General features: G+C 37.4%; 1 protein-coding gene across 1 annotated transcript in view; it reads left to right on the top strand.

The window, feature by feature from the left end:
- LOC137027485 (fish-egg lectin-like) overlaps positions 1-12,916 on the top strand; it is a 141,722-nt gene that overhangs the window by 14,444 nt on the left and 114,362 nt on the right. The window lies entirely within an intron of this gene.

Here is a 12,916-nt window from a genome sequence, read left to right as displayed (position 1 = left end):
CAACCTATTCTTTCAAAAACACAAATATATATTTAACACCCACACAACTACTTCTTTCAGACAATTGCAATTGTTCTGCTGTGGCGCTGTTTGGAACTGTATTTTCATTGACTATTGTGTGAAATGCCAGTCATTAATATATTGTTTATTTACAGGCATTCTGGTTTTCTAAAAACTGTTCATTACAGAAACATTCAAACACATATGTATAAATTTGTGTTTTACTTGGTATTTTTCCTCAACTTGTCTCAGTTGGCAATTTATTTTCATTATATTTAAATATATATATATATATATATATATATATATATATATATATATATATATATATATATATATATATATAATATACACACACATATTTCTGTTACTCAGAAGTGAAACATGTGAATTTAAAGTGGCTGCGATACAAATAGAAAATGGGTATAGCCTAAATGTATGTGCTGATGTTGGTTCCTATGACATGCTATTTTAACGTTTTAATTTTTCATTTCACTAATAAAGGAGAATGTAAAGCATTGAATCAACCAGGGGTGCGTTTCCCGAAGCGAACTATGGTCGCAAGTTCCGTCGTTACCATTAGAGTTCAATGGGACTTACGACCATAGTTCACCAACGATGCTTTCGGGAAACGCACCCCAGGTCTCTGAAATAGCTCAGAGGTGCATCTCATGAAGCTTCATTTGACAAGCATATATTGACAGAGCACAACTCAGTGTCACACATTTAGATAATAGAAGAACAACACAGAAACCAACAGTGTCAACAGCCGTGAAGAAGATGAGTAATAATGTGTGGTGGAAGGGTACGGAGGCAAAAGAGTGGAAGAGTTAAGATTATAGCCGGGGAATCGATATTGGTCTTATGAATGTGACCAAAACAGCAAGGAGACATTTTAATTGTTTATTAATAAAGTAATGTTTTCTGAATCAGTGTCGACTGCAAAGATGAAGCTGACATTGACTCTCATCATTTCCTCATAGTGGATGCGCTTAGAGAGAGAATGCACATTTCATTCGGTTGATTCTACATAAACAGAGTAGCCTATTTCTTTTCGTTTTGAATCATTTCGTTTTCGTTAAAGTAGATATTTCATGCTTTCTATAGAGATATTTCTCATGTCTCTGAGGCAAGCAGCCGCTGAGTTTCGGTTCCAGTTCACGCGCCAGTGATCGCGCCCGCGCCTCCATGTCATGATTATATTGTCTACTATAGTTGCTTCTTATTTATTACATCCAGGCAATTGGTTGATGAAACCAATTGCCTAGAGAGAGCTATATACTATTTTTGGCAGCTGTTACAGAAACATTTTTACAAAAAAAATCTGATTTAACTTTGAGATTTCAAGTATTAGATATAGCTTAGATATTTGCAGCACTACAATGACACTAATAATTCTTAATTTTTGATAGAAATACAAAATCAATCGCGTTTGGTCCCATTTATTTATACACGTTTACCTCAGATTTCATTAGATAGAATATAAACTGTGCTGTACACAGGGTTTCATAATTACCAGGATCAGACAATGTAGTTTACTAGGGGGGAACGGGGGCATTCCCCCGAGAAAATTTAGATTTCCCTGGTGTACTTATGTGCATTTTTAGGACGTTTTACGGCCAACAAATTGGATAACAATAGCTTTAAAACCATGTCAACAAATACATGCATGCACAGTTTTGAGGCAGCTTTAATCGCATGTTTGGTAATTTCATGACTTAACAGAACACCGACGGCTATTGCTCGTAGTTTCTTTTGCGCTTTGTTTAAGCTATAATAAAGTAATCATGCAGCGCGCGCCGGCGCATTTGCGCATGCAGTTCTTGAGTGCGCGCCACGAGCACAGTATAACGGCTGATTGGACAGTCATGTTCATTTTTCTGAGTTTTACTAACAACATCTGACCGCAGTTTACTGTTGTTCAACTGAAGCTCACTCGTTGTCACCTGCACCTTTTCTGCGCTTGTTTGACTTGCGCCTGGCGCTGAGGCGAAGTCGGATAATGCGCGTCTAAAAAGTGTCCCGTTTGTTGTGGTCGTAAAGAGACAGTTCTATATAAACGCAGCGTTTTATTTAAAAAAAAAAAAGATTTATATTTTTGGTATTTTATATGCTCTGTTGGTGGTTTGTGGAGTAGCATCACCCAGGGGGGATATTTTTTTATATAATTCAGAAAAAATAATTTAGCAGAGGCAGGGATACATAGACCAGAAGGGGGAAATCCCCCCCGTCCCCCCCCCCCTACAAATCTTACCCTGTGTATATATATATATATATATATATATATATATATATATATATATATATATATATATATATATATATATATATATATATATATATATGTCATTGTGATACAAGGAATATAAATATAAATTGTAGCCATAGTTTAAATCTGAAAATACTGAACACTGTTATATTGACAGCATGACTAATCATTTTGAATCTTGTTTGAATCAACATCCATTTTGATCATGGAGTATAGGCTATGACTGCATGGGCTACATTTCATAGAGTGCCCGGCTTTATAAAAACTTTAGTGTAGCTCTATTAAATGGAACGTTTATGTTAAACAATTTTTATTATAAGAATAGGAGTAACCGGCAATCAGAAGTATGCTAATTATTTTAGTTTAAAATCTAATAAGCTTTAAAGTGGTTTCTGAATGGTTAATTAATAATAAATGCAGTATCTATAAATGAACTTGAGGCATGCAGACCGGCTGCTGCAGGGCTTTAACAAATCTTAAACAAACAAATAATGATATGACCCTGAGTAAACTGCCAAAATAAGATTATGTTAATGTCTATAACAGTAAATGTATGAGAAAATAAGGAAAATTAGGCGGGCAGACGTTCAGACGTGCAGTGTTAGCTGGGATGATAGCATCTTATCAGTGTTGTGTTTCTTGCATCATTTAGTTTAGTAGTTCTCAATCTGGAGGCCCAGCATTACAGTGGAATTTAGGTGGGACAATGGTGGGACAATCTGACCTCTGCTGCAAACATTCATGTGCTCTCCATGAGCATGACTAAATAAACAGATTTACAGAGGTGGGTAGTAACGAAGTACATTTACTTCGTTACATGTACTTGAGTAGTTTTTTGGAAAATTTGTACTTTTTAGAGTAGATTAAACTGTGGGTACTTTTACTTTAACTTGAGTACATTTGTAATGAAAAATCTGTACTTTTACTTCGCTACAATGGGCAACGTTCCTCTCGTTACTTTATTTTAATTCAATACTGTAAATGTTAAGAAATGCGTAGTTTATTCCATGCGCGCTGTCTCTTTTTTCATGAACGATGCCCCATTCACAAATAAATCACTCTTTTGAGTCGATTCTGTTCAAAGACTTGATCAAACAAGTTGGTAAAGCTGTCTAAATTGATTCGCGAATCAGTTTGAATGATTTGTTCAGTTCCTGCACGAGCTGAATCGTATGAAGCGGTTTCTCACTCGGAGCGGATGAAGTGACAGTGGACTTACAGTCAATTAAAAGCAAATCTGCAAATGCATCCAATTGTTTGCCAGCAATGAAGACCTTTATTAGTTGAGCTGCGTATGCTGTCTGTGAACAATTCCACAGGTAGGCCTAACGTTATCGATTGCATTTGATTTTACTTAATGATACAGGCCGACATTTTACAACCAAACAGATTATTACTTCACTTTAACAAAAGTATATTCATTTACCATTTTTATGGGCATATATCTTAATTTATACATTAATGTATACATATAGGCCTAGCTATTGCGCAGTGGCGCCGGTTCTAGACCATTTCAACTGGGGGGGCCAAGCTGGGGCCAGTTGTACTGTTAGAGGGGCCAGTTATATTTAAACCTTATTGTTGTCATATCATTTTCTTCACTGCACTGCAGGCATTAACAGGCAAAATACAATGTTTATAATCATTCAAAAATGTATTTGCATTTCAATTTTATTTTTTACATTTGCATTACATATTCAGTATTAGTCACAGTAACGATTTGATTTTAATTATATTTTTACATTTGCATTACATATTCAGTATCATTCACATTAACTGTAATTGCATTTCTATTATATTTTTACATTTGCATTACAGATTCAGTATCATTCACATTAACTGTAATTGCATTTCTATTATATTTTTACATTTGCATTACAGATTCAGTATTAGTCACAGTAACGATTTGATTTTAATTATATTTTTACATTTGCATTACATATTCAGTATTAGTCACAGTAACTATTTGATTTAATTATATTTTTACATTTGCATTACATATTCAGTATCATTCACATTAACTGTAATTGCATTTCTATTATATTTTTACATTTGCATTACAGATTCAGTATCATTCACAGTAACTGTATTCTACGATTTTTGTGTTTTTTTGCAAAAAGATCAGCAAATTCATCTAGATTTAAGGCCTTTGCCCTCCTTGACTCAATACTTAGAACACCTAAATTGCTTAATCTGTCATCTGACATTGTGGACCTGAGATAGGTTTTCACCAGCTTTAGTGCAGAAAAACTCCGTTCACAAGAAGCGGTACTAACAGGGATTGAAACAGCTATCTTGCATAGTTTAAAAAGCTCAAAGAAAACTTCTTTATAAGGTTCAATGAATAATGCCAGCTCTACTACACTGGAGGGTTTCTGCATGCCACTCTGTATTTTCCTTTCTAAAATTCTTCTGAACTGATGTAGTTCATACCCCAAGTCCTCAATATTTGATTCATACATTCTAGCAAATGGAAACAGGGACTTTTCTTTGAGAAACACATCACTTGTGGGGTTTAGAGTTTGGATGCCAGTCATTATTTCACAGTTTTTGCTAGAAAACCTTCTGTTAAGCTCATTAAGCATCTGATCTAAAACAGGGTAGAAAAGGGTTGTACGAAAACTATCTTTTTCTCGTTCTGAATCTGACCTCTGACCCACTGTACTGAGTACACAGTCTGCATTAAATTGAGAGCTTAGCTTTTTTGGTCGTTTTGCAGGGGGCTGTACTGCAGTATCACATTGCTCAGCTGTGTTCAACACTTCACTCCATAGGTCATCAAAAAATGACTCATCCCTGTAGTCATTCAAAGTCTGAACTAAGGCTTCAACTAAATCAACAGCCTTTGACAGATCAAGTGATGAAGACTGTAGCATATCTGACAGAAATTTTGCTTCTCCAAACACTTTATGGAGGGTAACAAGGCACACAATGAACTGTAAATCTATCTGTGCAAGCAGACCTCTAGCCTCAACAGATCTGTCACCACTGTGTTCTTGGACTATATCTTGCAGGACTCGCTTAATGGCAGGATATCTATCCATAATAGTATGTAGAGCCATATAACGACATGCCCAGCGAGTGTCACTTAGTCTCTGAAGCTCTCTAGCTGGTGCACCTGGGTACATCTCTTTCTGTATGCTCAGCCATTTTTGATGCACATATGACCCAGATGTGAAGACATACAGTCTTTCTAGTAAGGAGAAGAACTCTCCTACCTCAGGGATAGCTTTGACTGTGTCCACTAAAACTAAATTCAGACAGTGTGCATTGCAGTGGATGTAAAAGGCATGCTTTGCTTGTTCTTTAATGCGTGCCTGGACACCTGAATGCTTCCCACTCATAACTGAAGCACCGTCATATGCTTGACCTACTAGGTTGTTTTTGTATTCAAGACCATGACTTTCTAATATGTGTATGATTCTGTCAGTAAGCCCCGCTGCATCTAGTCGATCAGCCGATTCAAAGTGGAGAAAGCTCTCATGGACAGCTCCACTGAAATAGTACCTGAGTACTAGAGATATCTGCTCCTTTTTTTACATCTTTTGTTTCATCTGCCATTATGCTATAGACCTCACTGTCTTTCACTTCTTCTATAATTTTTGTTCGAACCATGTCTGCCAAACAACTCAGAACCTCATTCTGAATCCCTTTGCTGGTATATTTTGCATTATGAATGGAAGTCAGCCTTTTTTGCACAGTTTTGTCATGCTTAGCTATTGTTTCTAAGATTGCCATGAAGTTCCCTTTATTATCTGACTCTGTAGACTCACCGTGTCCTCTTTGTGCAATGTTTTGTGTGGCTGTAAGTAGTAGTATTTCTCCTATTGTTTTAATATAGTCCCGATTTTCTTGAACCTGTTTGTTGTGTTCCTTGTTTAGGGCATTTACCAGTGTTGCATTACTTTTTACAGCTTTCTGATAGTCTCTCCATGTAATCATTGCTTGTTTGTGCCGCTCAGACCTTGCATGAATTGCAAATCCCCCTGTTTGTAAGTTGCCTTCTTCCAATTGTTAAAACCCAATTTTGAATCAAATACTGTCTCTGAGACTTTGGGAGGGCTAAAATGCCTGCAGGCATAACAAAACACAGAGTCTGATTGTTTGGAATATTCAAGCCAGGGGTGGATATGGTACCAGGCTGCCTTGAAGCTCCTCCTCCGGTCCCCCATCAGAGTTCTTGGGTATATATTCATCATTGGCTGCACAGGTGGTTCTTCCCGGGATTTGCTGATATCTGCCAAAGAAAATATATATATAAATAATAAAAGTATACCCGTTTCGTTACAGCAAATAGTTTTTATATTCATAAATGTTGAAAATTCAGTTTTAAGTGCACTTACTACTTCATCTGTCTATCTTGGTATTTTTTAGTTTTCCATTATTTGCTGATGAGAATGTATTTATATATTTTACCACCTTCATTTTTACTCTTTGTCATGTCTTTTTGTTGTTTTTACTACTGTTGTGATTACTTATGCCTGTTTATTTGTTTGTTTACTGTTTTTTCTTCTCTTTTCTTTTTTCTTTTTTTTTTTTTACCTTGAATGTATGATAAAATCATAAATCATAAAAAGTATGTATTTGGTTAGTTTTAGATATATAATTACCATCAGGCAACTTCTGAAATCCATCTGATATCACAAGCTCATAGCATGTTAAATAAGATTTAATTTCAATCACAAACTGATTAATTTCTATACACCATATAAACTGACTTATTGCACTGCTTTACAGATGTATTTAACAGCACAAACCTGATGGTCCACTGCTAGTGGACACACAAGGCTCCTCTGTTGGTGTATCACTCTCAGCCTCAGTCTCTCCATCTGTCTCACTTTCCTCCTCTACTATTCCTTCACTCTCAGTCTCTCCAATGGACAACTCCTCCTGCTCTCTCTCTGCAGACTCTCTGCTCTCTCTTGCTCTCTCCACACCTGAACCATCTGGCTCTGTCTCACTGCCTACCTTATCTTTTCTTTGGAAGAACGACATGATGTCTTTCTTTCTCTTCATTTTGGTGAGAACTATAGAGCAAAAGCAATGGGGACCAAGAAACTTATGAATTAATTTACTGAAAATAACTGACTTGCCAGGTAACTATGTCTAAACATTTAATGTTACAACTCGTTTACCGAGTAAAAACACTCAGAACCATGAGTTTGTTGATCATATATTTTATCCCTTTTCAAACTGCCACAAGCTAACAAACGGCAAAAAATTAGCTGATCTAACTTTATGCATTTACATATGCATTACTTCTGTATTGCATTTAATACAAATAAAAAATATAAACAACTTTACTCACCTCTATATTTCCTTCTTTGCTTGAAGTATTCAACTATAATATTCGCGCAAATCTTCCACCAACTTCTGAGTAGAAAAAAACTTGCAGATGCATGTTCTACGATACTGTTGTGTTCCGCTTTAATCAGTCCCTCCCTCTAGAAAATGTGTGGGTTACATTTCTGTTCCGCGTTGCTACTGTCTAATCATAGACTGTGTCTAATAACGGATGTAAAAAACAACGATCGCAAAAAAACAAAAACAAAAAAACAAAAAAAAAAGCAGTTTTGTAAAAATTATTTCACACTCCAGATTTAGGGGGGCCACAAGGGGGTCCAAGCTTGTTGTCACAGGGGCACTGGCCCCCCCTGGCCCCCCCCTAGAACCGCCCTTGAGTGGCGGCGCCAGCGACCTGTTCGTCTTGAAAATGAACGCTTTGCGTTGACACAGCAGTTACACGCGCCTGCTGAAATATACATTTGATTACATTTTGGAGAACAGACCGAAGAAGATCCGTCAATGTGTATTTGATCATTATTGTTTGTGTCAAGTTCAGATATGCGCGCGAGCACATGTAAAGAGTTTTCTTTCTTCTTTAAAATGTAAGGTTAGCTGTTTACGTTATTAATATAGTAACGATACTAAAAGATGCTAGAAATAATGCTTGTCTCTTCTATGTTTGTTGCAAAGATATCTAATTATGATAATAAATTAAATACCTATTTAAATAATAAACATTAATATTAATATCATGCTATTATATATATATATATATATATATATATATATATATATATATATATATATATATATATAAGTAACTAGTAACGAGCTACTTGAGTAAGATTTTGAATACTTTTTTACTCTTACTCAGGTAACTATTAGGATTATTACTTTAACTTTTACTTTGAGTAAATATTTCTATAAGTACTTGTACTTTTACTTGAGTACAGTTTTTGGATACTCTACCCACCTCTGCAGATTTAAACATTTTACAATTCATTCATGTCAGCATTTAGTTTCTTGCTATATTTCATTTAAAAGGTACAATTTGTGATATTTTTTTCCACTAGAGGTCGCTAGAAGCCTATTCAAAACAAAGGCGTAGTTTGATGACGCCAAGTTTTAGAGCGGAAACTTGGGACATGTGGTCTCCATCTCAACGGACTGTGCAAAAGAATAGGGATTGGAGTCTGGGAGAACTCATGTTCGTGGATGTGATTATTAACGTTACTGTAGTATGAAGCAGAGCAGGACCGAGTGTTGCGGGAGCTGAACGAGGAGCTGGAGCGATTGATCAACACGCGCCTCACGAGCAGCGGGACTTTTATTTTGACACAGTCGCCGGCGCCGCTTCCGCTTTTCCGGTCATGAGTTTACGGGAGCTGTCCTTGTCGACAGAACCAGCGGCAGATGGTAACAGTAATTATGTTCCATAAATAAGTAACACAATCCACCATAAACATGCAAGAAGTAAATAGGGAACTGCTTGAAGCAAGCTAGTGGTTTGCTGGACGCTAGAAGGTTATCCACTGAAAGCGAGCGCAGTGAGAACCCAAGTGCAGTTTATTGAATGAAAGTGAACAAACAAACAACGTAACCACTTAACATGAGCAGACTTGACATTGAACAGACTTGACTAAATGATTCACCAACAACAGGTTACATATACAATACACTACAAAGGAACAGGGGGAAGACACTAAGCTTGTTCAACTTGATGCAGCGCTGCACAGACCGATCAGCGGCTGACTTGAAGCAGTGCATGCCGGTATGAAATTTTGTTCGACTTGAGACAGCGCCGACGCCATGTGACTGTGACGTATGGCTTCAAAGTACCACGAGAACGATTCGACATTGTGTCATGTTTATCAAAATAAAACTGATAAAAAAACTTAGACCCCACTACATTAGTTTTTATATAGTGATGCTGAACTTTATTCTTGTACAAACAGATGCTGTAAGCAGTACATCAAGTATTGAATGAAAATGTCTCTGAGACATCGGTGTATTAGTCAAATATGGCATTTATTTAACTGTGATAAAAAAAAGAACAAATGCAACACGAGCGTCACTACGGGAAGCAGAAAGTGTCTGACTTCACGTCTCCGTTTTCAGCTCCTCGGTGTCACTACTCGATCCGTACCGGAAACACGATTTGTTCTGCGCATGTGCAAAATGCGTCTACTTCCTGTCTGAAGTATGTCGAAACAATTTACGGCAGTTGACACTACCCACACTACCCGATCCGTACCGGAAATAGTTCTTTACTAGTGATTCTTTTGAAATGAATACACTTTTTTTGTAAAATATATTAATGCTAATGCATGGCATAAATTAAATTGATTAAATAAAATAGAAAAAATGAAATACAATTAAACAAAATAGTTTACATTTGCTTGATCCAATTTGTGAAATACAGATACACGTATATATACGTGCTTGTTTATATTTAATATTCATTTTCTAAAGATATGTTCTACTTATTTTAGCATACTTTAACAAATGTCTGCATTTAAAAAAACAGGATAAAATTGACTTATTCATTCAATTTATTCATAAATGAACTCATTCCTTCCATCTTGTGATTCTTTTGACATGAATACACCTTTTTTTTTTGGTAAAATATATCAATGCTAATGCATGGCATGAATTAAATTGATTAAATAAAATAGAAAAAAATGAAATACAATTAAAATAGTTTACATTTGCTTGATCCAATTTGTGGAATACAGATACACATGTATATATAAGTGTGTGTTTGTTTATATTTAATATACATTTTTTAAAGATATGTTCTACTTATTTCAGCATACTTTAACAAATGTCTGCATTTAAAAAAAAAATTACTTATTCAATTTATTCATAAATTAACTCGTTCCTTCCATCTTTCATTCATTCACCCCCCCCAAGTTATTCATTCACTCACTCCCTTGATCTCTCCCTCCCTCACAAAAGTAAACCCACTCCCTTCTCTCGCCTCACTTCACTCTCGTCCGTCTCTCTCTCTCTTTCTCCCTCCCTCCCCGTCTCCTTCCTTCCCTCTCCTCCCTTCCTTCCCTCCCTTCCCGTCTCCTTCCCTCCCTCCCTTCCCATCTCCATCCCTTCCTTCCCTCTCCTTCCCTTCCCTTCCCTTCCCTTCCCTTCCCTCTCTCCCCTCCCTCCCTCTCCTTCCCTTCCCTCCCTCTCCTTCCCTTCCCTCCCTCTCCTTCCCTTCCCTCTCTCCCCTCCCTCCCTCTCCTTTCTCCCTTCCCTCTCCTCTCTCCCCTCCCCTCTCCCTCCCTTCCCTCTCCTCTCTCCCCTCCCCTCTCCCTCCCTTCCCTCTCCTCTCCCCTCTCCCTCCCTTCCCTCTCCTCTCCCCTCTCCCTCCCCTCTCCCTCCCTCTCCCCTCTCCCTCCCCTCTCCCTCCCTCTCCCCTCTCCCTTCCCTCTCTCCCTTCCCTCTCCTTCCTTCCTTCCTCCCTCCCTTCCTTCCTTCCCTCTCTCTCCTTCCTTCCTTCCTTCCCTCTCTCTCCTTCCTTCCTTCCTTCCTTCCTTCCTCCCTCACCTCCTTCCTTCCTTCCTTCCTTCCTTCCTTCCTCCCTCCCTCACCTCCTTCCTTCCTTTCTCTACTGGAATTGCTCAATGGGGAACATGGCATTAACACTTAGGCCTTCTTTATCAGCACAGTGAGACAAAAATGTTTCCATGTCCTCTTGCAACTGAAATATAAATAAAAAGTCATCCTTTGCTTCAGAGGATGCACCCTCTTGGACCTTCCTGAGGGCATTTTGTTGGTCATCATGGTTCATCCTCAGAAAAGCAGGCTCTGTCACCTCCCCACGAAACACGTCACTGTGATTTTGCACCCAGTACAATGCTGTATATAGGTCTCTGACACTTTTTGGTTGTTGCACCTGGATAAGACAATAATGGCACATAAACTAATTGAACTATTTTTCCAGCATGGAAAAAAAAGAAAAGAAATAATAATAATTTACCATATCAGTGTCCTCTTTAACCACAGCTGTTCTGCTGGGCAACAGTTTGGTGGTGGATTTAGACACCCTATAGACAGGTTCAAGGGTTCCCTGAAGGAGCTGGGATGCCTCTTCTGTCCAGAATGCAAATCTCTGTCCATGTCTTTGGAAAACATGAAAATGTATATGCACTCTTTTTGTTAACACCTTTCTAGTATCACTTTGCTAACAGTGACTAAATTAGGGCTGGTCCAAATACCATTTTTTGAGCTTTGAAGCATTTGGTAGCAATCAACACAGAATATTCAAAGCTGTGGAGGGAGGAGGCTAAACATATTCTTTGCTAATAATCGAATATTCAGGTCCAGTCCTAGATTAAATACAGCCAAGATATTGAAATTTTATCTGTAGAGTCTGTCATACCCTTCTAAGCAAAACCTCTCCATCAGCTGAAGGCACCACCACTGACGAATCATTGGCACCTCCTCCTAAAAACAAACAAATAAAAATAAAAAAAATGACACATACCAGTATTTTGATGGTATACTTGTGTAAAAATCCATCTTACCTCAGTGAATGTTAATGGGCACGAGGTACAGGTACTGAGAGCATACTGTGAAATACAAAAACACAGTAAGACTTTGATTTGATAATCTAACATCTTTGACAAATTAAACATTCTTACCATCAGCATGTAGACAGCACAGGAAATCCCTGAACGCTGTTGAGGAAAAAACTGGAAAAAGGAGAAGTGCATCCACATTTAATTTAAAAACAACTGCTAGCTTGTTTAAACATGTACAGTGGGGATCGAAAGTTTGGGAACCCCTTTCAGAATCTGAAAATTTTTAACAAAAGAGATCATACAAAATGCATGTTATTTTTTTTTGTTTAGTACTGTCCTGAGTAAGATATTTTACATAAAAGATGTTTACATATAGTCCACAAGACAAAACAATAGCTGAATTTATTAAAATAACCCCGTTCAAAAGTTTGGGAACCCTTGCATCTTAATACTGTGTGTGGTTACCTGATGATCCACGACTGTTTTTATGTTTTGTGATGGTTGTTCATGAGTCTCTTGTTTGTCCTGAGCAGTTAAACTGAGCTCTGTTCTTCAGAAAAATCCTCCAGGTCCTGCAGATTCTTCAGTTTTCAAGCATCTTCTGCATATTTGAACCCTTTCCAGCAGTGACTGAACGATTTTGAGATTCGTCTTTTCACACTGAGGACAACTGAGGGACTCAAACACAACTATTAAAAAAGGTTCAAACATTGACTGATGCTCCAGAAGGAAACACAATGCATTAAGAGTCAGGGAGTGAAAACTTTTGAATTCAAATATCAAGGTAAATTGTATTTAATTTTCTTCTGGGAAACATGCAACTATCTTCTGTTGCTTC

Source organism: Chanodichthys erythropterus, chromosome 10 (assembly GCF_024489055.1).
Source record: "Chanodichthys erythropterus isolate Z2021 chromosome 10, ASM2448905v1, whole genome shotgun sequence".
Lineage (NCBI taxonomy): Eukaryota > Metazoa > Chordata > Actinopteri > Cypriniformes > Xenocyprididae > Chanodichthys > Chanodichthys erythropterus.
This window is presented reverse-complemented; position numbering and strand designations above follow the sequence as displayed.